At 43.1% G+C, this 25,565-nt stretch overlaps 1 pseudogene; it reads left to right on the forward strand.

Annotated features, from left to right (window-relative positions):
- Positions 1 to 25,565, forward strand: part of LOC106586077 (glycerol-3-phosphate dehydrogenase, mitochondrial-like) — a 72,040-nt pseudogene that overhangs the window by 21,483 nt on the left and 24,992 nt on the right.

Here is a 25,565-nt window from a genome sequence, read left to right on the forward strand (position 1 = left end):
ATAGACCACATTAGCGACTGTAATTAGCATGTCTAGGATACCTCAGCCAATGTTAAGGCTATTTACAAAGCAGTTGTGGCTAGAGAAGCAATTTACGAGTAACATTTATGAACATTTTTGAAACATTATGGTGATAAATTAACAGTTAAAAAAATTGTCATGTGTAGTATGTAATGTGCAATTAAAAGTACAACATTATTCAGTTGGAAAATGAACATCAAGATATTTGAACAAGCTAAAAATGAGGGACAACGTCATTTTACAAATCAAAACTTCAGCTGCAGAAAATGATGCTGGGTAATATGCCCAAAAAATGTATACGTGCATTTTTTTTAAGTATACTTTAAATATACTGCTCAAAAAAATAAAGGGAACACTTAAACAACACATCCTAGATCTGAATGAAAGAAATAATCTTATTAAATACTTTTTTTCTTTACATAGTTGAATGTGCTGACAACAAAATCACACAAAAATAATCAATGGAAATCCAATTTATTCTCCCTTGGAGGTCTGGATTTGGAGTCACACTCAAAATTAAAGTGGAAAACCTCACTACAGGCTGATCCAACTTTGATGTAATGTCCTTAAAACAAGTCAAAATGAGGCTCAGTAGTGTGTGTGGCCTCCACGTGCCTGTATGACCTCCCTACAACGCCTGGGCATGCTCCTGATGAGGTGGCGGATGGTCTCCTGAGGGATCTCCTCCCAGACCTGGACTAAAGCATCCGCCAACTCCTGGACAGTCTGTGGTGCAACGTGGTGTTGGTGGATGGAGCGAGACATGATGTCCCAGATGTGCTCAATTGGATTCAGGTCTGGGGAACGGGCGGGCCAGTCCATAGCATCAATGCCTTCCTCTTGCAGGAACTGCTGACACACTCCAGCCACATGAGGTCTAGCATTGTCTTGCATTAGGAGGAACCCAGGGCCAACCGCACCAGCATATGGTCTCACAAGGGGTCTGAGGATCTCATCTCGGTACCTAATGGCAGTCAGGCTACCTCTGGCGAGCACATGGAGGGCTGTGCGGCCCCCCAAAGAAATGCCACCCCACACCATGAATGACCCACCGCCAAACCGGTCATGCTGGAGGATGTTGCAGGCAGCAGAACGTTCTCCACGGCGTCTCCAGACTCTGTCACGTCTGTCACGTGCTCAGTGTGAACCTGCTTTCATCTGTGAAGAGCACAGGGCGCCAGTGGCAAATTTGCCAATCTTGGTGTTCTCTGGCAAATGCCAAACGTCCTGCACGGTGTTGGGCTGTAAGCACAACCCCCACCTATGGACGTCGGGCCCTCATACCACCCTCATGGAGTCTGTTTCTGACCGTTTGAGCAGACACATGCACATTTGTGGCCTGCTGGAGGTCATTTTGCAGGGCTCTGGCAGTGCTTCTCCTGCTCCTCCTTGCGCAAAGTCGGAGGTAGCGGTCCTGCTGCTGGGTTGTTGCCCTCCTACGGCCTCCTCCACGTCTCCTGATGTACTGGCCTGTCACCTGGTAGCGCCTCCATGCTCTGAACACTACGCTAACAGACACAGCAAACCTTCTTGCCACAGCTCGCATTGATGTGCCATCCTGGATGAGCTGCACTACCTGAGCCACTTGTGTGGGTTGTATACTCCGTCTCATGCTACCACTAGAGTGAAAGCACCGCCAGCATTCAAAAGTGACCAAAACATCAGCCAGGAAGCATAGGAACTGAGAAGTGGTCTGTGGTCCCCACCCGCAGAACCACTCCTTTATTGGGGGTGTCTTGCTAATTGCCTATAATTTCCACCTGTTGTCTATTCCATTTGCATAACAGCATGTGAAATTTATTGTCAATCAGTGTTGCTTCCTAAGTGGACAGTTTGATTTCACAGAAGTGTGATTGACTTGGAGTTACATTGTGTTGTTTAAGTGTTCCCTTTATTTTTTTGAGCAGTGCTTTATGAGAAAATGTTGATATAATAACCATCACATCAAAGTAAACTTGGGAGTCACATGATGATATGAGAATTACATTTTTTTTAAGGAACTCAGTCCAGCCTTACTCTTGACAGTTGTAATAGTAGAATGCATAACAGTAGTCCATTATCAGTTTTCCTCTTGTCATGTCAGTCATTGCAAACCTTAGAGAGCTATTTATAACTTGTCAGAAATGTCCAGATCAACTAACATTTTTAGATAGGTTTTTTAGCCCATAGATTTTGTAGTAATGTTCAAGTCACTCAAATGTCACATGAATACACATTAGACATGCAAAATGTGTAGAATTGCAGGAAAAAAGCTTTAAACCTAGGAAATGTTCTCCAATTCTGAAAGGGGGGCCTGAGTGAAAACAAGTAATCTAACGTTTGGGAACCCCTGTATTAGGCTACAGATTAAATAAATTATGATGAACTTCACAGGGTGGTGAATGTGCAAGGTGATGAGCTTGATGCTCCTTTCCAATAAATATCAAGGGTCTGATTCTGGTGACATGATGACCGATGCATGGCTGAAGTTTGACAAATACAAATAATATCTCTTTTATCCTTAATAATCTCACAATGTAGGTAGCCTACCTGCACTGTATCTGCGAGCTGTAGGCTGGAGTACATGCCAAGACCAGAGTGGGCACATTTGCTATATAACGCAACAGTTTTTGTGACAAAACCATCAGTAGAGTTGAAAATGCGATGGAAACCCACTTAACTTGTATTTTTCATTCGGTACCAGTGGTGTCTATTCATGGTGCCAAGGGAAGCCAGGCTTCCCCCAAAAATTAACCAAGAAAAAAAACATACATTATTTTGTATCTTTCGTCTCTCTGTGTTTCATAAATGTCCTTCAATTCGCAAGATGCTGAATGTATCTCACCGGAGAAAGCATCTGAGAGAAACGAAAGTGCGCCCCTCTGTCTTAGTATGGATTGTAAGATGGCGCCGACAGAGATGGTCACCTCACTTCGCATTCTTAGGAAACTGCAGTTTTTGTTTTTTTATGTATTTCTTACATTGTTACCCCAGGAAATCTTAAGTCTTATTACACACAACCTGGGAAGAACTATTGGATATAAGAGCAACTTACCAACATTACGACCAGGAACAAGACTTTCCCGAAGCAGATCCTCTCTTCGGACCACCACCCAGGACAATGGATCTAATCCCAGCAGCTGACTAAAAACAACGGTGACGCAGAAGGGGCAGACAGAGCAGTCTTCTGGTCAGGCTTTGTAAACGGGCATATCGCTCACCGCTCCCGAGTATACTACTCGCCATTGTCCAGTCTCTTGACAACAAGGTAGACAAAATTCGAGCGAGGGTTGCCTTCCAGAGAGACATCAGAGATTGTAGCATTCTCTGTTTCACAGAAACATGGCTCTCTCAGGATATGTTGTCGGAATCGGTTCAGCCACCGGGCTTTCTCCATGCATCGCGCCGACAGAGATAAACACCTCTCTGGGAAGAGGAAGAGCGAGGGTGTATGCTTTATGATTAACAACTCTTGGTGTAATCATAACAACATACAGTAACTCAAGTCCTTCTGCTCACCCAACCTAGAATTCCTTACAATCAAATGTCGGCCATTCAACCTACCAAGAGAATTCTCGTCAGTTATAGTCACAGCTGTGTACATCCCCCACTCAAGCGAACACCAAGACGGCCCTCAAGGAACTTCACTGGCCTCTATGTAAACTGGAAACTATATATCCGGAGGCTGCATTTATTGTAGCTGGGGATTTTAACAAAGCAAATTTGAGAACAATGCTACCTAAATTTTATCAGCATATTGATTGCATGACACGTCGGGCTAATTCTCTCGACCACTGCTATTCTAACTTCCATGATGCATACAAAGCCCTCCCCCGTCCTGCCTTCAGAAAATCTGACCATGACGCCATCTTGCTCGTCCTGGCTTATAGGCAGAAACTCAAACAGGATGTACCAGTGACGAGAACCATTCAACGCTGGTCTGACCAATCGGAAGCCACGCTCCGAGATTGTTTTGATCACGCGGACTGGAATATGTTCCGATCAGCCTCAGAGGACAACATTGACCTACATGCTGACTCGGTGAGTGCGTTTATAAATAAGTGCATTGGAGACATTGTACCTGCTGTGACCATTTAAATCGTACCCTAACCAGAAACCGTGAATGGATGGCGGTATTCGTGTAAAACTGAAAGCGTGATCCACCGCATTTAATGGAAAGAGGTCTGGAGATATGGCTGAATATAAACATTGTAGTTATTCCCTCCGCAAGGCAATCAAACAAGTCAAATGCCGGTACAGGGACAAGGTGGAGTCGCAATTCAACAGCTCAGACACGAGACATACGTGGCAGGGTCTACAGGAAATCACGGACTACAAAAACAGCCACGTCACGGATACTGACGTCACGCTTCCAGACAAACTAAACACCTTTTTGCCCGCTTTGAGGATAATACAGTGCCACCGTAAAAGACCGCTAACAAAGACTGCGCCCCCCCCCCCTCATTCTCAGTAGCCGACGTAAGTAAAACATTTAAACTTCTTAACCCTCGCAGGGCTGCTGGCCCAGACAGCATCCTAGCCGCATCCTCAGAGCATGCGCAGACCAGCTGGCTGGTGTGTTTACAGACATATTTAATCGCTCCCTATCCCAGTCTGTTGTTCCCATATGCTTCAAGATGGCTACCATTGTTCCTGTACCCAAAAAGGCAAAAATAACTGAACTAAATGGCTAACGCCCTGTAGCACTCACTTCTGCCATCATGAAGTACTTTGAGAGGCTAGTCAAGGATAATATCACCGCCACCTTACCGGCCACCCTAGACCCACTTCAGTTTGTATACCGCCCCAACAGGTCCACAGATGACGCAATTGGCATCACACTGCACACTACCCTATCCCATCTGGACAAAAATAATACCTATGTAAGAATGCTGTTCATTGACTACAGCTCAGCATTCAACTCCATAGTACCCTCCAAGCTCATCATCAAACTAGAGGCCCTGGGTCTCAACCCCTCCCTGTGCAACTGGGTCCTGGACTTTCTGACGGGCCGCCCCCAGGTGGTGAAGGTAGGAAACAACATCTCCACTTCGCTGACCCTCCTGCTCAGCCCTGTCCTGTACTCCCTGTTCACCCACGACTGCGTGGCCATGCACGCCTCCAACTCAATCATCAACTTTGACGACACAACATTAGTGGGCTTGATCACCAATAATGACGAGACGGCCTACAGGGAGGAGGTGAGGGCACTCGGTGTGTGGTGTCAGGAAAACAACCTCTCACTCAACGTCAACAAAACAAAGGAGATGATCGTGGACTTCAGGAAACGGCAGAGGGAGCGCCCCCCTATCCACATTGAAGGAACAGTAGGTGGAAAGTTTTAAGTTCCTGGGTGTACACATCACAGACAAACTGAAATGGTCCACCCACACAGACAGTGTGAAGAAATTTGGCCTGTCACCCAAAACCCTGACAAACATTTACAGATGCACAATCGAGAGCATCCTGTTGGGCTGTATCACAGCCTGGTACGGCAACTGCACCACTCCAAAACCGCAAGGCTCTCTAGAGGGTGGTGCGGTCTGCACAACGCATCACCGGGGGCAAACTACCTGCCCTCCATGACACCTACAGCACCCGATGTCACAGGAAGGCCAAAAAGATCATCAAGGACAACAACCACCCGAGCCACTGCCTGTTCAGACCGCTATCATCCAGAAGGCGAGGTCAGTACAGGTGCATCAAAGCTGGGACCGAGAAATTGAAAAACAGCTTCTATCTCAAGGCCATCAGAATGTTAAACAACAATCTCTAACTCAGAGAGGCTGCTGCCTACATTGAGACCCAATCACTGGAGACTTTAATAAATGGATCACTAGTCACTTTAAACAATGCCACTTTAAATAATGCCACTTTAATAATGTTTACATATCTTACATTACTCATATCACATGTATATGCTGTATTTTATACCATATACTCGGCCATCACTCATCCATATACTTATATGTACATATTCTCATTCACTCCTTTAGATTTGTGTGTATTAGGTAGTTGTTAGGGAATTGTTAGATTACTTGTTAGATTTGTGTGTTTTAGGTAGTTGTTGGGGAATTGTTAGATTACTTGTTAGATTTGTGTGTTTTAGGTAGTTGTTGGGGAATTGTTAGATTACTTGTTAGATTTGTGTGTTTTAGGTAGTTGTTGGGGAATTGTTAGATTACTTGTTAGATATTACTGCACTGTTGGAACTAGAAGCCCAAGCATTTCGCTACACTTGCATTAACATCTGCTAACCATGTGTATGTGACCAATAACATTTGATTTGATTTGATGTGTAGCATATCTATCTGATGCTGTCTGGTCAGAAAGAGTATGACATTGTTACCGCCCGTAGCATTGAATGCAAGGGAAGCCAGCAAGCATTTGGCCTCCCTTGATAAAAATAAATACAAATAATATCCAATCAGGGTTCAGCTAAACTCAGTGAGCTCAGCTGGGAATGGTCCTGGCGCACCAAAAAAAAGTGTCAAGGGAAGCCAGTTTGGCTTCAGACCTGTCAAATCACAAGCCAAACATAATTATTGACAGAAAAAAAACTTTAGCTAGCTAAAATCATCCCTAAATAAGCCATAGATGGAGATAGGGATTTGGCCTTATGGTTTTACTTAATTCTCTGTACTGGCCAATAATTATAATGGTGATTATGTTCCAACCATAAATTCATACATTGTGTCCCTGGCCTGAGAGAATGGAATTTCAACATGTAGCTAGATGTAGAAGGCTAATGTTAACTAGCTGGCCTGGCACATCATTGCCCATGAAAGGAAGTTAGGCTGGCAAGCAAGTATTTTAGCCAGGTAGTCGAGGACCACAAAAACTAAAAGTGTGTACTGTATGACAGAGTCATAGACCGTTTAGGCAACATGAAGAGGAGGATGGCATTGGCGTTTCTCTACAAGTAGGGTGAGTCAACATGTTTCTTCTGCTTGCACGCATGCACACACACCACAGACACACGCACACAAATCAGAACCATGGACAGCCACATAATATTTAGCTTAAGCTGATTGGACTAAATCGTTTTTGGTATCTTTTACAGTAGTTGTCACTGTATTAGACAAAGCAGAGGTGATTAGATGATGTGTCAGGTGTGTGTGTACTGGTAGCGAAGTCAGGTGCAGGAGAGCAGAGATTTGTGAACAGGCACACACTTTATTGAGGCAAAAGTGCAAAACTCGCAAAACAGTCACAAGAATTATGTTTAACAATAAACATCTTCGTGAAATACCACGGAAAAAACAAACCAGTCTGGCGCCTCAACAACAAACACTTAACACAAACAATCTTACACAAAGACATGATGGGAAACAGGGGAATAAATACATGTAGATTGATTGGGGAATGAAAACCAGGTGTGCAGGGAACAAGACAAAACAAATGGATACATGAAAAATGGAGCGGCGGTGGCTAGAAAGCCAGAGACGTCGCCCGCCGAATGTCGCCCGAACAAGGAGAGGAGCCGACTTCGTCTGAAGTCGTGACAGTACCCCCCCGACGCGCGGCTCCAGCGGTGTGTCGACACCAGCCTAGGGAACGACCCGGAGGGCGAGGCGCAGGGCAATCCGGCCGGCGACGGTGGAACTCACGCAGCAGTTCAGGGTCCAATACATCAGCCACCGGAACCCAGCACCTCTCCTCTGGACCATATCCCTCCCACTCCACGAGGTACTGAAGGCCCCTCGCCCGACGCCTCGAGTCCAGGATGGAACGGACGGAGTATGCCGGGGCCCCCTCGATGTCCAGAGGGGACGGAGGAACCTCCCGTACCTCAGACTGCTGGAGCGGACCAGCCACCACCAGCCTGAGGAGAGACACAAGGAACGAGGGGTCAATATGGTAATTGGGGGGAAGCTGTAACCTGTAACATACCTCGTTCACTCTCCTCAGGACTTTGAATGGCCCCACAAACCGCGGGCCCAGCTTCCGGCAGAGCAGGCGGAGGGGCAGGTTTCGGGTCGAGAGCCAGACCCTGTCCCCCGGTGCGAACACTGGGGCCTCACGGGGCCTTGCGGTGACGGTCCGCGCTGGTCTTTTGGTGCAGCGTGGCTTGCTGGAGGTGACCATGGGCGGCTTCCCAGGTCTCCTCCACGCGTCTGAACCAATCGTCCACCGCAGGAGCCTCGGTCTGACTCTGATGCCAGGGTGTCAGAACCAGCTGGTACCCCAATACACACTGAAAGGGGGAGAGGTTAGTGGAGGAGTGGCGGAGCGAGTTCTGCGCCATCTCTGCCCAGGGTACGAACGCCGCCCACTCCCCCGGCCGGTCCTGGCAATAGGACCGCAGAATCCTGCCCACATCCTGGTTCACTCTCTCCACCTGCCCATTACTCTCGGGGTGGAAACATAAACCCTCACGTCCCGAGCCAAGGTGGGCCACCAGTACTTCCCAGTCAGACAGCGCACTGTCCGACCGATCCCCGGATGACCAGAGGAGGGTGATGTGTGGGCCCAATAGATCAACTGGTCACGGACAGCAGACGGAACGTACTGACGCCAGACGGGACACTGGAGGGGAGCGGGCTCTGTACGCAACGCCTGCTCAATGTCCACGTCCAGCTCCCACACGACCGGCGCTACCAGGCAGGAGGCCGGGAGAATGGGAGTCTGATCCATGGGCCGCTCCTCTGTGTCATACAGCCGGGACAGTGTGTCTGCCTTCACATTCTGGGAACCTGGTCTGTAGGACAGGGTAAACAAAAAACGGGTAAAGAACATGGCCCACCTTGCCTGAAGAGGATTCAGTCTCCTCGCTGCCCGGATGTACTCCAGGTTGCGGTGGTCAGTCCAGATGAGGAAAGGGTGTTTAGCCCCCTCAAGCCAATATCTCCACGCCTTCAAAGCCTTAACCACAGCCAACAGCTCCCGGTCCCCCATATCATAGTACCGCTCCGCCAGGCTGAGCTTCTTCGAGAAGAAAGCACAGGGGCGGAGCTTCGGTGGCGTGCCCGAGCGCTGAGAGAGCACGGCTCCAATCCCAGCTTCGGACACGTCCACCTCAACTATGAATGCCAAAGAGGGATCCGGATGGGCCAGCACGGGAACCGAGGTAAACAGAGCTCTTAGGTGCCCAAAAGCCCTGTCCGCCACCGACCACTGCAGACGTACAGGACCCCCCTTCAGCAGTGAGGTAATGGGAGCAACCACCCGGACTAAAACCCCAGATAAATCTCTGTAGGTAATTGGCAAACCCTAAAAATCGCTGCACCTCCTTTACCGTGGTGGGAGTCGGCCAATTATGCACAGCTACTATGCGGTCACTCTCCATCTCCACACCTGATGTGGAAATGCGATACCCTTAGAAGGAGACGGCCTGCTGAAAGAACAGGCATTTCTCAGCCTTGACGTACAGGTCATGCTCCAACACATAGGTTGAAGTGTGGCTTTTTGCTGGATTAGCTTCCCCAGTGATTTTACCCACGCACTGCTACTGTTGGGTACATGGGAATTTAATGGTAAAACATTTTTTTTTATGTGCAGTACATCATCACGCGCAACCTTTTATCCTAAAAAAGTCTGTTTGATGGAAACACACAAACCCTCTGGTGGGAAAATGCACATATTGTTTTATGCAGATGTTAGAATATTCACATGAAAATATGTCTCAAATTGGATGTAACCCTAGCTATTGTCAACTTTCTCTGCACTCTTCTGAACAGGAATTTAAAAAGACCTTCAAAGCTCATTATTGGTACTGAAACTATACTTATAATGTACTATATCACTCACAAGCAGAGTTTCATTAAAACAAATCTAAGCTTCAACTTAAAAACAACTCCAAGTGTATTTGGAATGAATATACAAAATTACAATGAAAGTGTATGAAACTGAAGTACACTTTTAATGAGTGTATTTCAGTGTAATGATAGTAAACATATAGTATACTTAGACTGAAAAACAATTAATTTAAAGTACACTTTTAATAAATGTTTTGTAGTTTGATAATAGTAGATTTATAGTATACTAAAAGACTGAAAAACAATTAATTTAAAGTACACTTAATAATTATGTTGAAGTGCAATGATAGTATATTTACAGTTGAAGTGGGAAGTTTACATACACTTAGGTTGGAGTCATTAAAACTCGTTTTTCAATCACTCCACAAATTTCTTGTTAACAAACTATAGTTTTGGCAAGTCGGTTAGGACATCTACTTTGTGCATGACACAAGTCATTTTTCCAACAATTGTTTACAGACAGATTATTTCGCTTATAATTCACTATATCACAATTCCAGTGGGTCCGAAGTTTACATACATTAAGTTGACTGTGCCTTTAAACAGCTTGGAAAATTCCAGAAAAATATGTCATGGCTTTAGAAGCTTCTGATAGGCTAATTGACATACTTTGAGTCAATTGGAGGTGTACCTGTGGATGTATTTCAAGGCCTACTTCCAAACTCAGTGCCTCTTCACTTGACATCATGGGAAAATCAAAAGAAATCAGCCAAGACCTCAGAAAAAGAATTGTAGACCTCCACAAGTCTCGTTCATCCTTGGGAGCAATTTCCAAATGCCTGAAGGTACCACGTTCATCTGTACAAACAATAGTACGCAAGTGAAAACACCATGGGCCCACTCAGCCATCATACCGCTCAGGAAGGAGACGCGTTCTGTCTCCTAGAGATGAACGTACTTTGGTGCAAAAAGTGCAAATCAATCCCAGAACAACAGCAAAGGACCTTGTGAAGATGCTGGAGGAAACAGGTACAAAAGTATCTATATCCACAGTAAAATGAGTCCTATATCAACATAACCTGAAAGGCCGCTCAGCAAGGAAGAAGCCACTGCTCCAAAACCGCCATAAAAAAAGCCAGACTACAATTTGCAACTGCACATGGGAACAAAGATCATACTTTTTGAAGAAATGTCCTCTGGTCTGATGAAACAAAAATAGAACTGTTTGGCTATAATGACCATTGTTATGTTTGGAGGAAGCTTGCAAGCCAAAGAACACCATCCCAACCGTGAAGCACGGGGGTGGCAGCATCATGTTGTGGGGGTGCTTTGCTGCAGGAGGGACTGGTGCACTTCACACAATAGATGGCATCATGAGGAGGGAAATATATGTGGATATATTGAAGCAACATCTCAAGACATCAGTCAGGAAGTTAAAGCTTGGTCACAAATGGGTCTTCCAAATGGACATACTTCCAAAGTTGTGGCAAAATGTCTTAAGGACAACAAAGTCAAGGTATTGGAGTGGCCATCACAAGCTCTGACCTCAATCCTATAGAAAATTTGTGGGCAGAACTGAAAAAGCATGTGTGAGCAAGGCGGCCTACAAACCTGATTCAGTTACACCAGCTTTGTCAGGAGGAATGGGCCAAAATTCACCCAACATATTGTGGGAAGCTTGTGGAAGGCTACCCGAAACATTTGATCCAAGTTAAACAATTTAAAGGTAATGCTACCAAATACTAATTGAGTGTATGTAAACTTCTGACCCACTGGGAATGTGATGAAAGAAATAAAAGCTGAAATAAATCATTCTCTCTACTATTATTCTGACATTTCATTCTTACAATAAAGTGGTGATCCTAACTGACCTAAAACAGGGAATTCTTACTAGGATTAAATGTCAGGAATTTTGAAAAACAGAGTTTAAATGTATTTGGCTAAGGTGTATGTAAACTTCCTTCTTCAACTGCATAGTATACTTCAGATATACTAGAAAAGTGCATCTCATATTTGAAGTATATTATTTTGTTTTATATTTAACTATACTTGAGTGTGTATTAAAAAAAAAATGTTGTCGCTAGCTAACAAGATCTCATCTTAGAAAACATGTCATGGTCTCTGCCTAGAAACCTCCTCTGACTATTATTTAAGCCGTTACTGGAGGGACAGCACAGCGCATGAACAAGGCTTGGAGATACAGGAGTTGGCAGCCCACAGGACCACTGGGAACCAGGGCTATATGTGCGTTCATTTCCACCTCTCAAAACGTAGGCTACTTCTAATAAAATTAACAAAGCAGTCGCTAGTTTAGCTAGCTAGCAACTGTAATGAATAGCTAGATGCAGATATTTCAGAAACTGCAAATCTAATGTGCCATTCTAATAATTGAAGGGCCGGATGCCGCTTGTAATAGACTTGAGGTCCCTCGTCTCTGGGCTACTGTATTGTGGGGGCAGTATTGACAACAGAAATGCTATGGCCATTTCAATCTATCAATAACTAGCAATATGTAGTTCAAAAAGAGGTAGTCCAACTTTGGCTGCCTGTCATGTTCCAGAACGCCTAAATGAGTTTATGATGAATTTTTCAACTGTGATTATTATCCAATAAAGTAGGTAAGCTTATCCACCAATTAAGCTCCCGACTGTGCATGCACGCATTGCATGATCAACGTTGCAAATGTGATGCACAAGTCATTGATCATATAGGCCTGTCGCATATGTGGATGCTCATAATAGAGCTGTATTTTTATTTCTAGAATCAGATACCTATATGAATGAATAGGAAATTCCATCTAAATTCTGGTTTCAGGCAATGTCCTATCGATTTCATTACAAATATTTACCCTTTTCACGGTTACTTCTATGGTCTCTGGTACAGTAATATGCTGCAGTTGATTGACTGGTTCCCGAGTGACATCAAAGTCCATTGTTTCAGAACGCCAAACGTCCAGAACGTTCAAAAGTACTTTGCAAACCCTTGGTTTAAAATTCAAATTGTGTTTTTTATTTTTTTGCAATCAAATGTTAATAAATAAACTGAATAACAATAATATGGTGTCTGGTGAAGGGTTTCCTTATCCCAGACCCCTTGTTTCATATACACCCTTTAACTCAGGTATATTACAGGTAGTGTGGTAATAACGCCATATTAACACAAGTATATTACAGGTAGTGTGGTAATAACACCATATTAACAAGTCTATTATAGGTAGTGTGGTAATAACACAATATTATCACAAGTCTATTACAGGTAGTGTGGTAATAACACAATATTAACACAAGTATATTACAGGTAGTGTGGTAACACAATATTAACACAAGTATATTACAGGTAGTGTGGTAATAACACCATATTAACACAAGTCTATTACAGGTAGTGTGGTAATAACACAATATTAACACAAGTTTATTACAGCTAGTGTGGTAATAAGGCAATATTAACACGTATATTACAGGTAGTGTGGTAATAAGGCAATATTAACACAAGTATATTACAGGTAGTGTGGTAATAACGCCATATTAACAAGTCTATTATAGGTAGTGTGGTAATAACACAATATTATCACAAGTCTATTACAGGTAGTGTGGTAATAACACAATATTAACACAAGTTTATTACAGGTAGTGTGGTAATAAGGCAATATTAACACAAGTATATTACAGGTAGTGTGGTAATAACGCAATATTAACACAAGTATATTACAGGTAGTGTGGTAATAACGCCATATTAACACAAGTATATTACAGGTAGTGTGGTAATAACACCATTTGAATCCTTGTCTAGGTGGGAATTGGACAACATATCGCTCCATGGTGGAGGAGACCCTGGATGCTGCAGTCAAGGCCCATAACCTTTCTGCTGGCCCCAGTAAGACAGCGGGGCTGATGCTAGAGGGAGCTAAAGACTGGAGTCCTACCATGTACAGTCGCCTGGTACAGGACTACGGGATGAAGGTGGAGGTGGGCACAACAACTAGTAGCTGCACGGTTGCAAAATTCCGGTAACTTCCTAAAATTCCCAGGTGTTCCATAAATTCCATATGGAAGATGCTCCATATCAGGAAGGAATAAGCAGAAAATCCATAATCCTCTAACCAGGATTTCTGGGAAACCTGGGAATTTGGCTTACCGGAAATGACAACCTTAAGTAAACGCCCCTTTTTCAGGACCCTGTCTTTCAAAGATAATTCGTAAAAATCCAAATAACTTCACAGATCTTCATTGTAAAGGGTTTAAACACTGTTTCCCATGCTTGTTCAATGAACCATAAACAATTCATGAAAATGCACCCGTGGAACGGTCGTTAAGACACTAACAGCTTACGGTAGGCAATTAAGGTCACAGTTCTGAAAACTTAGGACACTAAAGAGGCCTTTCTACTGAATCTGAAAAACACCAAAAGAAAGATGCCCAAGGTCCCTGCTCATCTGCGTGAACGTGCCTTGGGCATGCTGCAAGGAGGCATGAGGACTGCAGATGTGGCCAGGGAAAGAAAATGGCAATGTCCGTACTGTGAGACGCCTAAGACAGTGCTACAGGGAGACAGGATGGACAGCAGATCGTCCTCGCAGTGGCAGACCACGTGTAACAACACCTGCACAGGATCGGTACATCCGAACATCACACCTGCGGGACAGGTACCGGATGGCAACAACAACTGCCCGAGTTACACCAGGAACGCACGATCCCTCCATCAGTGCTCAGACTGTCCGCAATAGACTGAGAGAGGCTGGACTTAGGGCTTGTAGGCCTGTTGTAAGGCAGGTCCTCACCAGACATCACCGGCAACAATGTCGCCAATGGGCACAAACTCACCGTCACTGGACCAGACCGGACTGGCAAAAAGTGCTCTTCACTGACGAGCCACGGTTTTGTCTCACCAGGGGTGATGGTCGGATTTGCGTTTATCATCGAAGGAATGAGTGTTACACCAAGGCCTGTACTCTGGAAAGGGATCAATTTGGAGGTAGAGGGTCCGTCATGGTCTGGGGCGGTGTGTCACAGCATCATCGGACTGAGCTTGGGGTCATTGCAGGCAATCTCAACGCTGTGCGTGACAGGGAAGACATCCTCCTCCCTCATGTGGTACCCTTCCTGCAGGCTCATCCTGACATGACCCTCCAGCATGACAATGCCACCAGCCATACTGCTCGTTCTGTGCGTGATTTCCTGCAAGACAGGAATGTCAGTGTTCTGCCATGGCCAGCGAAGAGCCCGGATCTCAATCCCATTGAGCACGTCTGGGACCTGTTGGATCGGAGGGTGAGGGCTAGGGCCGTTCCCCCCAGAAATGTCCGGAAACTTGCAGGTACCTTGGTGGAAAAGTGGGGTAACATCTCACAGCAAGAACAGGCAAATCTGGTGCAGTCCATGAGGAGGAGATGCACTGCAGTACTTAATGCAGCTGGTGGCCACACTAGATACTGACTGTTACTTTTGATTTTGAACCCCCCCTTTGTTCAGGGACACATTATTCCATTTCTGTTGGCCACATGTCTGTTGAACTTGTTCAGTTTATGTCTCAGTTGTTGAATCTTGTTATGTTCATACAGATATTTACACATGTTAAGCTTGCTGAAAATAAACGCAGTTGACAGTGAGAGGACGTTTCTTTTTTGCTGAGTTTAGTTGAAATGATTAATTGAGGTGCCAACTTTAAAGTACGGCCTGCCATAATTGTATGACATCAATTTGTAGCACTATACTAATGAATAGTCAGGACCATTTGTAAAGCTAAATTGCATGGCTCCCTAAATACATAAATCCAGACAATCCCGGAAGCTGGTGTCAAATGAAAATGATGCCATCAGTTCACTGACATCTCAATGTGTTCATCATCCCCAATGAGTGAATTAAACATCGGTGCTTTCAGCACAGTAGATTAGAGGTGCTAACAGTGCAGCTTGCTCTCTCTCTGTCACTGCATCACTCAGGCTCTGTACTCCTGACAATACACTCACATCTGCAGGACAGTCCAGGCCATGTTAGACTTCAAATGAACTGTACAATGACCTGCAAATGACAAGCCGAGAGAGTTGCAGCCCCTTGTGACTTAGTGTGAATGAGTTTTAACCCTTCGTTAGCGAGGAAGAGGGGAGAAAGCATAGTCTATGATCCTGATGTTGCCGGAATGTTTAAAAAGGTCAATATGCTGATATTTTTTGACAGCATGTGACCTTTAGTTAAAAAAGTAGCAAAACCGGTTGAATTGAAATAACTTCTTCTTTGTTTAGTTCTGGCACATAATGTATCATAGTCAAAGCATGCTGTCTCCTCTGCAGCCATCTCCCAATGAGTGACTCGACTGTTAATACATCGTATTGATCTCATATCAAAAGGTGCTATTTAAATGCAACAGATTTCCCAGGGACCATTGGCCCATTCTGTTTGGATTTGAACTGAATTGCAAATGTGTCTGTGATGTCCAGGTGGCCCAACATCTGGCCTCTACTAGGCTTCGTGGAGTTGCCAGCAACCGGATGCTTCCAGTTTTCAGGAATTCAGCTAATTCAACCTAGCTTCCTTTTCCCGCTGAAAAACGGATGTAGGAACTCCGCTCAAGCGTTTTCTTTTATGCCTGCTATGTTAGGTTAGGCCTCTACCTACGGAGGGAGGGCCTACGAGGTCGCCGAAATGGCCCATGTCACCGGCAAGGGATGGCCCTTCGTGCGCAAGCACCTTGTATCTAAATTCCCATACATTGAGATTGAGGTTTGTATATACATCATATCTAGGGTTGCATAATCCCGGTAGTTTTCTCAAAATTCCCAACCGGGATTTCTGGAAAACCTGGGAATTTAGGAAACGTTACCAGAGTTAACTTCAAATCAACAGAGCAGAACAGTGAATAAGTGAATGACAAGAGGTGCATTAAGAACATGTATAGACTAAGCCTTATATTTTCTAGTTCCAGAATTCCATTAAAGAGTATGTATCCACGGCCATATTGTTTCCAGATCCAGTATGCCATCAAAGAGTATGCATGCACAGTCATCGATGTGATCGTCATGCACACATGGCTGGGCTTCCTGAACGTGTAAGCGGCCGAGGAGGCCCTCCCAAGCATTGTAGGCATCATGGGAAAACAGCTGGTGTGGAGCGAGCAATGAAAGAGGGTGAGCTGCACCACTATTTTGTCTATTGCACAGTATATTGTAGGGATGGGTTAAGAAGGAAAGACGTGGTTTGAGTGGAGTGTTGTCTGTGAGATAGGGTTGCAAAATTCCAGTAACTTTTCCAAAATTCCCAACATTCCGGAAATCCTGGTTAGAGGATTCCCAGTTATTAAAAAAAAATAAAAAATTGGACACACCTACTCATTCCAGGGATTTTCTTTATTTTTACTATTTTCTACATTGTAGAATAATAGTGAAGACATCAAAACTATGAAATAACACATAGTAACCAAATAGTAACCAAAAAAGTGTTAAACAAATATATATATTTTATATTTGAGATTCTCCACTCATGAAGCTGGTTGAGAGAATGCCACGAATGTTCAAATCTGTCATCAAGGCAAAGGGTAGCTACTTTGAAAAATCTCAAATATAAAATATACTTTGATTTGTTTACCACTTTTTTGGTTACTACATGAATCCATATGTGTTATTTCATAGTTTTGATGTCTTCACTATTATTCTACAATGTAGAAAATAGTAAAAATAAAGAAAAAGCATTGAATGAGTAGGTTTGTCAAAATTTTGGACTGTTACTGTAGTTGTCTGTAATTATGGGTAGAGCAGACATTTCCATGTTTATTTTGAGCTGCACATGTGACATAAATCCACCATTCCTATTTAGAATATAATTTACAAAGATAACTTTTTTTTTTTACATTGAATGTTTTTTATCAATTCCCAAATCAGGATTCCTGTAATCTTGGGAATTATGGGATAGTTAGTGGAATTTTGCAACCCTATCTCACACTCAAACCACCAAGTCTTTCCTTCTTAAACCATTCCTACAATTCACTGTACAATAGATATGTGAAAAACAATCCTATTGACTGCCATTCCCAGTATCTCTCTCCCATTCACCCACTGATATTCCTGCTCAGATATTCCCGCACATGCATTTGATCAACCTCACATTAACCCGGATACGTTTGATCTTTAAAAGGCCATTAATTGGCTTTGGTCATTACCATAGGTTAATTACTGAGATTTGCTCTGTGCTGTTACTACATTCACACTGTAATCATATGCATCTAACAAAAGCCATTCACTACTTGGGTATCCACTAAATAGGTATTGTGTTGATATTTCTATTCCAGTCTAGGTTTTGTTTGTATTAGGCTATTAATAGAGAAACACCTAACTAGACCTTGGCTACTGTTTGATTCTCATGGATTCAGATGGGGCCTCACCCTTCCTCTAATTCTACTCCTGCCGTAGGACCACTGAACCTTTAGCCCAGTTGTGGAGTGATTGTTGTCTGCATTCCTCAGAGCACCTTTACCAATCCACGACCAAGTCAAACTAAAAGCTAACCGGTATTGAACGTGAAAGTATTCATTCACACCTATGGGTAACTGACCCGTTTTGACTGTAATTATGGATTCAGGTGTAGCTACTAGCTACAGTATCTGTGGTAGATTTCAGCCTACCTGTTTGTACAGTATGTGAGTGTCTGAGTGTCTGCTATGTGATGAATGTGTGCTCGTGTGTGTCAGTAGTGCTGGTGCTGCTGTGATTAATGTCTTGTCTTCTAATGGCCCTTCACCTTCATGTTATGTGTACTTCCTGTAGGAGGAGTTAGCTGCAGCCAAACAGTTTGTGTACTATGAGATTGGCCTCGCTCTGAGCAGCTGACCGGCACCCTCACTCCTGCTTTGGTGGACAAGTAAGAAAGACAGGCTGGCGGACAAGTAAGACAGACAGGCTGGCGGACAAGTAAGACAGACAGGCTGGTGGACAAGTAAGACAGACACTCTGCTCTCAACACAAATGTGACTTCCTTCCGGAGACCGGGGTTCAAGCCCTCAACACAAATGTAACTAAAGTCTAAATAAAGCCTGAAATTATATTTTGGGGGAAAAAGACACAGGCTGAAAAGAGGACTCCTCCACACTACTGTCCCCTTCTCCTTCCCTGTCTCTCTTAGAGGTCTAGCCTTGCGCAGCGCCAACTGCCACCTACCACTTAATTTCTTCTCTCAGCAGGTATATGAAAAGGTTCCAGAAGTTTGACAAAGAAAATAAGGGCTCCGTCACAACACCGTGGATGTTCAGCGGGTATTAGAGGTAACGAACAATCATCAGTCTCATTTTGCATTTCCCTTTGTTCTCTCTTCTGAAGTGTGTGTGTGTGTGTGTGTGTGTGTGTGTGTGTGTGTATATTTAGTAGTGGGCCGCCATGCAGCGCTGCTCTGACGATCCTCTTTTAGCTCAGTAACCATGACACTCCGTCTCTGTCACGCGACAACAGCGCTCCCTCCAACTGATCTCAGACATGAGGAGCAGGTGGGCTAATTATGAGCATTATTTGACATAGCATTGTCAAGTGATGTTTGAAGTATTATTCAGGCCCTTCAACATAAGGTAACGGTCATATGCATTGGAATGTGCCATTGTAATCTTTGGACCCAAAACAACTTTAAAATGGTCCAAAAAAAATGATATAATGGTGATAACAACAACAGAATTTGCCATGCACAAGTGAATTATCAGGTGTTGATTATCATCGATTGCCATTGCGATGTTAGTAGAAGCTCCTGCAGTTTGAACGGCATGTTGTGGAAAACGCTCAAGTAGAGTTTGGTTTGAAACCCACTGGGGTATAACTGTCGGGAGTGTTTAATGTAGGTGCCTGTCGTTAATCCCAACCTATTCACATCCGTTCCATTGAAAGTGTATGGATTAGCTGTATATAAAGATTCATCTGGCAACAGGCCTCTGTAAGAGACCCCTCTTTCTCTCTACTAATTGAGCTGTGGGTTGGCTGTGGGGGTTGTGTGGGAGTTTCTGTCAACACAATATCTAAATTAAATGTGTTTCGTTGCTAGGGAGCAAATACCGGGGTGACATATTCATAAGAAGCCTCGTCTCAGATATGATATGAATATACTGGATGTGTGTCACTCGGGATATTACCGTAGCTGAAGTGACTTGATGAGACCATGGCCGCGTCCCAAATGGCACCCTTTTCAGCCCCATTGGCCCTGGTCAAAAGGAGTGCACTATAAAGGGAATAGGGTGCCGTTTGGGATGCGGCCATGTGGGTCGTAGCTCTGGTGTTTGAGATGGAGACACAGCAACTGCACCAGGCTACTGATGTCGGTTCTAAACTATGTTTCCTTTGTTTCAGAGTATCAATGTCTACATAGATGCAGACACACTCCAGGAAATTCTGAATGAAGTTGACCTCAATGAAAATGGTGGAATTTAACAAATTCTTGCAGGTACAGTATGTGTATTTTGTCCGATTATAATCATTTCTGTGTTGGGTGTTTTGTGTTAAAAATCTCTTAAATCCCAAATCCCTGCAACTAATATATTTTTTGTCTCTCTATATATGTTTTCTCTATCCTAAAAGATGTCCACTCTAAAAAACAATATACATTTTTATGTTTTCTGTAGTGCATAATAGTTCATGGTTTGAATAGATGTGTGTGCCTGCATATACACGCATCCATGTGTGTGTGTGTGTGTGTGTGTGTGTGCATGTATACGTGTATACGTGTGTGTCTGTTAGAGAGAGTGAAGTGCACACACACACACACACACACAAATGTGCTCCCTCCCTCTTCTCTCCTCTCCTCTTGACACTGCCAGGCTTCTCCTGCTCGGTGACAATGATGAATGCAGAACATGAGACACATTAATGCAGGGGATTCTGGTCAATGTCAGCCCTTTCTTCACTGTGTCAAGTTAAACAAACAAGATCAAGGCAAAGGGAATGGTAATTGTCCCTCAAGAGATAAGAGACGTGCTATGAAGGCCCGTTATGGGGATCCTCCTCCATGTTAGTCCTAAACATGGTCAGACTTCCTCTGCCACTAGGCTCTGGGATGGAAAGTTCACTTTACCACCGCTGAGGACCCTGCTCTTAGAAACAATGTTCCGTATTCACAAAGTGTCTCAGAGTACGAGTGCTGGTCTAGGATCAACTTCCCCCTGTCCATGTCATCTTATTCATTATGATTTTAAAGGCACCACTGATCCTAGATCAGCACTCCTACTCTTAGACGCTTAGGGCCTGATTCAGATTTAGGAAATCTATTCCTTTTTATGTGTTTTGATTTAAGCACTTCTCAGTAGTTGACATTCAGATTTCCCGTATGCAGGTGCATAATGGGCTTTGCAGATGTGCGCGCACTGAATACATTGAATTAAACTGCTGAAAACCAATTTTCTTGTGGAATATTCATTCAATAGGGGTTTCAGTACATTTATCTAAAGCCATCCCTGTAAATACGGTGTACCTTTTAATGATCATTTTATCGACAGACAGAAAGAAAGCCATCTAAATACATGGGTATTCGTCTCCATTTCACCACCAGTTGGTACATAAAAAAAACCTCAGATCTTGTAGATTATTTAGTGTTAGGAAAGTATTTATGAATCATACATAAACGGGGTTGGCGAGCCTGTACGCATGAAATATATTGATGAATTAAAAATACAATGGTTTGCCAAAAGTTGCCATATTCAATTGTTCAATCCATGAAATATTGGAAGGTGAGAAAAGTGTACAATAGGGGTTGAACAATAAACCTAGAAATCTACCCTAATCCTGACTAATCACTGAACTGTGATGAAACCAGTCCAGTCGTCGTGAACCGTGCGCCAGGCTCAAGGTTTAAACTGCTATCTAATGTCTGTGTTCCATAATGTTTCAAGTGGGCTACATGCCCCAAATGATTGCCCAACTTGTAATACGTTAGCCTAATATGATCCACTATTGCTAGCGACTCTAACGAATGAAATTATGCAAAATGTAGACTACACTTTAGTCAACGCACTAAAGTGAGAGTTATTACGGGGCGGCAGGCTAGAGCGTTGGGCCAGTAACCGAAAGGTTGCTGGATCGAATACCCGAGCTGACCAGGTAAAAATATGTAGTTCTGCCCCTGAACAAGGCAGTTAACCCACTGTTCCCCCGGTAGGCCGTCGTTGTAAATAAGGATTTGTTCTTAACTGACTTGCCTAGTTAAATAAATGTATGAATGTGGGTATTTCTGACAGTGGCTACCGAAAGTCGCTAATATTTAATATGATAGAAATTGTATTATTTATTTTTTAAGTCAGCACATATAATTTAAAACATTCTAGAGTGCATAAATCAATTTGGTAGGTTCGGGCGCTACTTCCAGTGCCCACAGGTTTCCATAGGCTACAGCCTTGGCTTGAGGCTCCAAATTTCAGCCCAACAAATTCTGATGCCATAGGCTTACAATTACAATTCTGAATAAATACAGCTATTTACTGTATACGTACGTCACTGTGGAAAAGAGGCTAAAATACCTGTCCATGTTGACATGCTTTTCAGTTTGCTGAAATATGACTGGTTTCACGTTTGTCTCCAGCGATCACAAAATAGATCTCAAACAATTGTCATTTCTATTTACGATCCCCTTCGCCAAACAGATTACTCATTTACCTAGCTCTTATCAATAGTTCTTATCAATTCATAAATTACAATGCATCGAGATTGGTGTTATTTTGATCAGGAAAAAAATGTAGTCTAGGTTTTTCCACTTGGAACCTACAGGTTGCTTGACCTTATTCATCGTTTCCTTACACTTGAAGGTGGTGGAATCATGAAGGCATTAAGTCAAGGTCAGAATATGGCGTATCTGTAGACACACCTCCGCCCCACCTCCATTTCTTTGATCTTGCTGGCGTTGGCTTTTTCCCATGCATAAGTTCAAGGTCAGAAAACAGATAGAGAGAAAAGTGCATAAGAAGGGAATGAAGTCCCATTTGCACGTGCGTAACTCAGGTCTGAATTTCCCCCTTAATGAATATAGGCCAATGTCCATATTGCTCTTAGAAGAGGGGGTTGTCTCATACCAGAGACAGGGAAGCATTTGCATGTTCTATAAACATCACATTGACTTCGCTCGGCGTATTAAGGAGGATTTCATTTGAGGTTGAGGTGACATGACTTGTCTGAGCCCTTTGTTCCATGTGTCAGACGCGTGAACTTTTCGTGACGTCTTAAGAGCACATGCACTCTCTGTTGAAATCCAATGAATTAGGAGAAAGAATGGAACTCTTTACATTAGGCTGTTATACTAAATATGAAACTCATCAATACCATCAACTGGATGTTCATTTAGTAAGGATCATGCTGTGTGCTTGGAATCAAAGAAAATACAACTCAAACTGAATACCCATATTCATAAAGCAGTGCTGATTTAGGATCAGTTTGGCCTTTTCGATCACAATGAATATGATTATATGGATAGGGGGATCAGCCTTCCTCCTCGGACGCTTGACACATACAGCCCACGGACAAAATCATTTGTAAGATTGATTGACTCGTACTTTTTTTTGTGGAAGAACCATTTATTTCCTGGTTTTCTAGTGTCGGATTAGTGTCCAGTGGCTGAAGGTTCTGTATATGGTGGTATGGTCTTCCTCACTTAAAGCCTGAGCTGACTTACAACCAGGATGTCTGGCGAGCTGAACATGTTCTAGCATGATAATGACTCAGAGAGAGTCTCTCACTCTCTCTCTCCCACTCGCTCTCCATCCCACTCGCTCTCCATCCCACTCGCTCTCCATCCCACTCCCACTCTGAGATGCATCGTACACAGGGCCACGCTCCAGCCTCGTCAGCCACATCTGTATGTGCTTTAAACAAATCCCTCGGACTTGTATGTTGCCATGCCATACATGTCGGATGGTATTATATCATGAGTGTAATGTATGACGTGACAAATGAAGTCTGAAGGGTTGGTTAAAGCACGTCCTGTATAGCAGTATACAGACCTGGGGACCTGGGGACCAACTCTTACTGAACTCTTACTGAACTTACCGTATGTCTTCCATTGGAGTTTCTCTGCTGATACACATACGTAGCTGATGCCTCGCCTCGAATGTTACAAACTTGCTTCGGGTTATGCTTGATAGTTGTTTTAATTATTCATTGAGATATGAAATGACTTATTTATTTCAATGTGTCTATTTATATGCGTATTTAGACATTGTTTGTGAATGTTTCCTAATGTATGCCTTTACCGTTATTTTTAACATTCTCTCAGGGCACACAACTGAATGTTGAATACAAAGTAATGTGCAGCGTATGTTGACGACTTGAATTGTGTAGCGTACTACTGTGCCCTTTTCTACATTTTAGATACTGAAAATCAAAAGGTAGGCGTTTTCATACAAAATAGTGTATGCTGGGTATTGTAATTTTGGACCGCGCTTTCGTAAAATTCTATGGTTTACATTATGTAATACAATGTAACTGTTCTATTCGATGCAAGGCTTAATTGGAAATGATAGATGTAAATGGCAGTGAGTGAAACATGCTGTGTTTTATCCCTTTCAAATAGACTCTAAATGCTAGATTTGTATTATATTAATTTAGTCGACATCAAATCTGAAACAAATCAACAGTAAGCAAGTTTAAATATTCCACAGTAGGTATGTAGATGTGATTGGTTCCTGGAAACGTTATTGTCTTGCATGATTTTATTATGCTGAATGGGATTAAGTGTTGTATTTGATGCTGGCTTTTAATTTCTGTATCTGTCTGTGCACTTGGTGTTTTTATGACTTAATTTATTACTTGTGGTTTGTCTGGTAAGCCACTTGCATTTATAGAGTAATAAGGGAATGTATTTAATGTGCCTTGCTTTCAGATCCAGTGCGAATTGAGAGCATGAATCAACAGAGTTGATTAAACCATACTCTCCCTGGCTTTTAAGCGTGCTTAATTTCACAGTAACTATAAATAAAGCAATTATTTTCTCATGTACACTGTTAAAGTAAAGATTTCATGTGTTTGCCACTAGTACGCCAATTGTTTATGAGGGCAGTTTCAAAGAGTTACATCTCTGACTGTCAATTCTTAATTAATCCACTTTGAAAGTTGACTAGAGAGCATGAGACCAATTCACTGAGACCATGGTTGTTGTTTTCATTTGTATGAATAAAGCTCACGTTATTAGGGAATTGTTCTTAGACTACATCGATGGGAAATGTAAGGGTTAAACGCAGGGAGTTACAATACATACTTCTGTTGGGCCTAATCTACAGATTGTTTCTCGCCAGCCATGCGGGTATTATGCAACGCTAACTCGTCAAAAGCACGACAACAGTGCTATTCTCAAGACATAGTATGTGGGAGGGCTTATCCGTTCCTCTACTGCCAACTCCAGCACATGAGGATACTTGATGTATGACTTGGATTTACTCTTTTATTCGGATGGTTGGATGGTCAATTGTTGTTCTTATGCTGTTGGGTGACGTTTTGTCTTAGCAATGGAATATAAATGGAGTTGCTGAAGGAAGCAACTGCTTTCAGCAATACGGACTCATTTGAATAAATAATGCTGGTAAATGAACCACTATCAAACCGCAACAGTTGTCAGTATTTCTTTTTTGTGAACAATTGTTTTTGTGTCACTTTATCAGTACAATCAATGAGAATAATAAAAAAATCTAAAAATCTTGTGTCTATTTCTTCCACTATGTTTTGTATTCCCTGATTCTAATAGAAACGTGTATCTGTTTCAATAGGAACAGGAGTGTCTCCTCTACTATATTTTTGTATACATTGTGGTCCAGTGACTGATTTTAATGTGGACCGCTAACAAGACTATTGATCCAGCTATCTGGCGAGACAAACATAGCTTGTGTAGTGCCAGTTAGATAGCTCAGTGAGAGAGAGATACTGGCCAGCGAGGA

The sequence above is a fragment of the Salmo salar genome, chromosome ssa25, assembly GCF_905237065.1.
Source record: "Salmo salar chromosome ssa25, Ssal_v3.1, whole genome shotgun sequence".
NCBI lineage: Eukaryota > Metazoa > Chordata > Actinopteri > Salmoniformes > Salmonidae > Salmo > Salmo salar.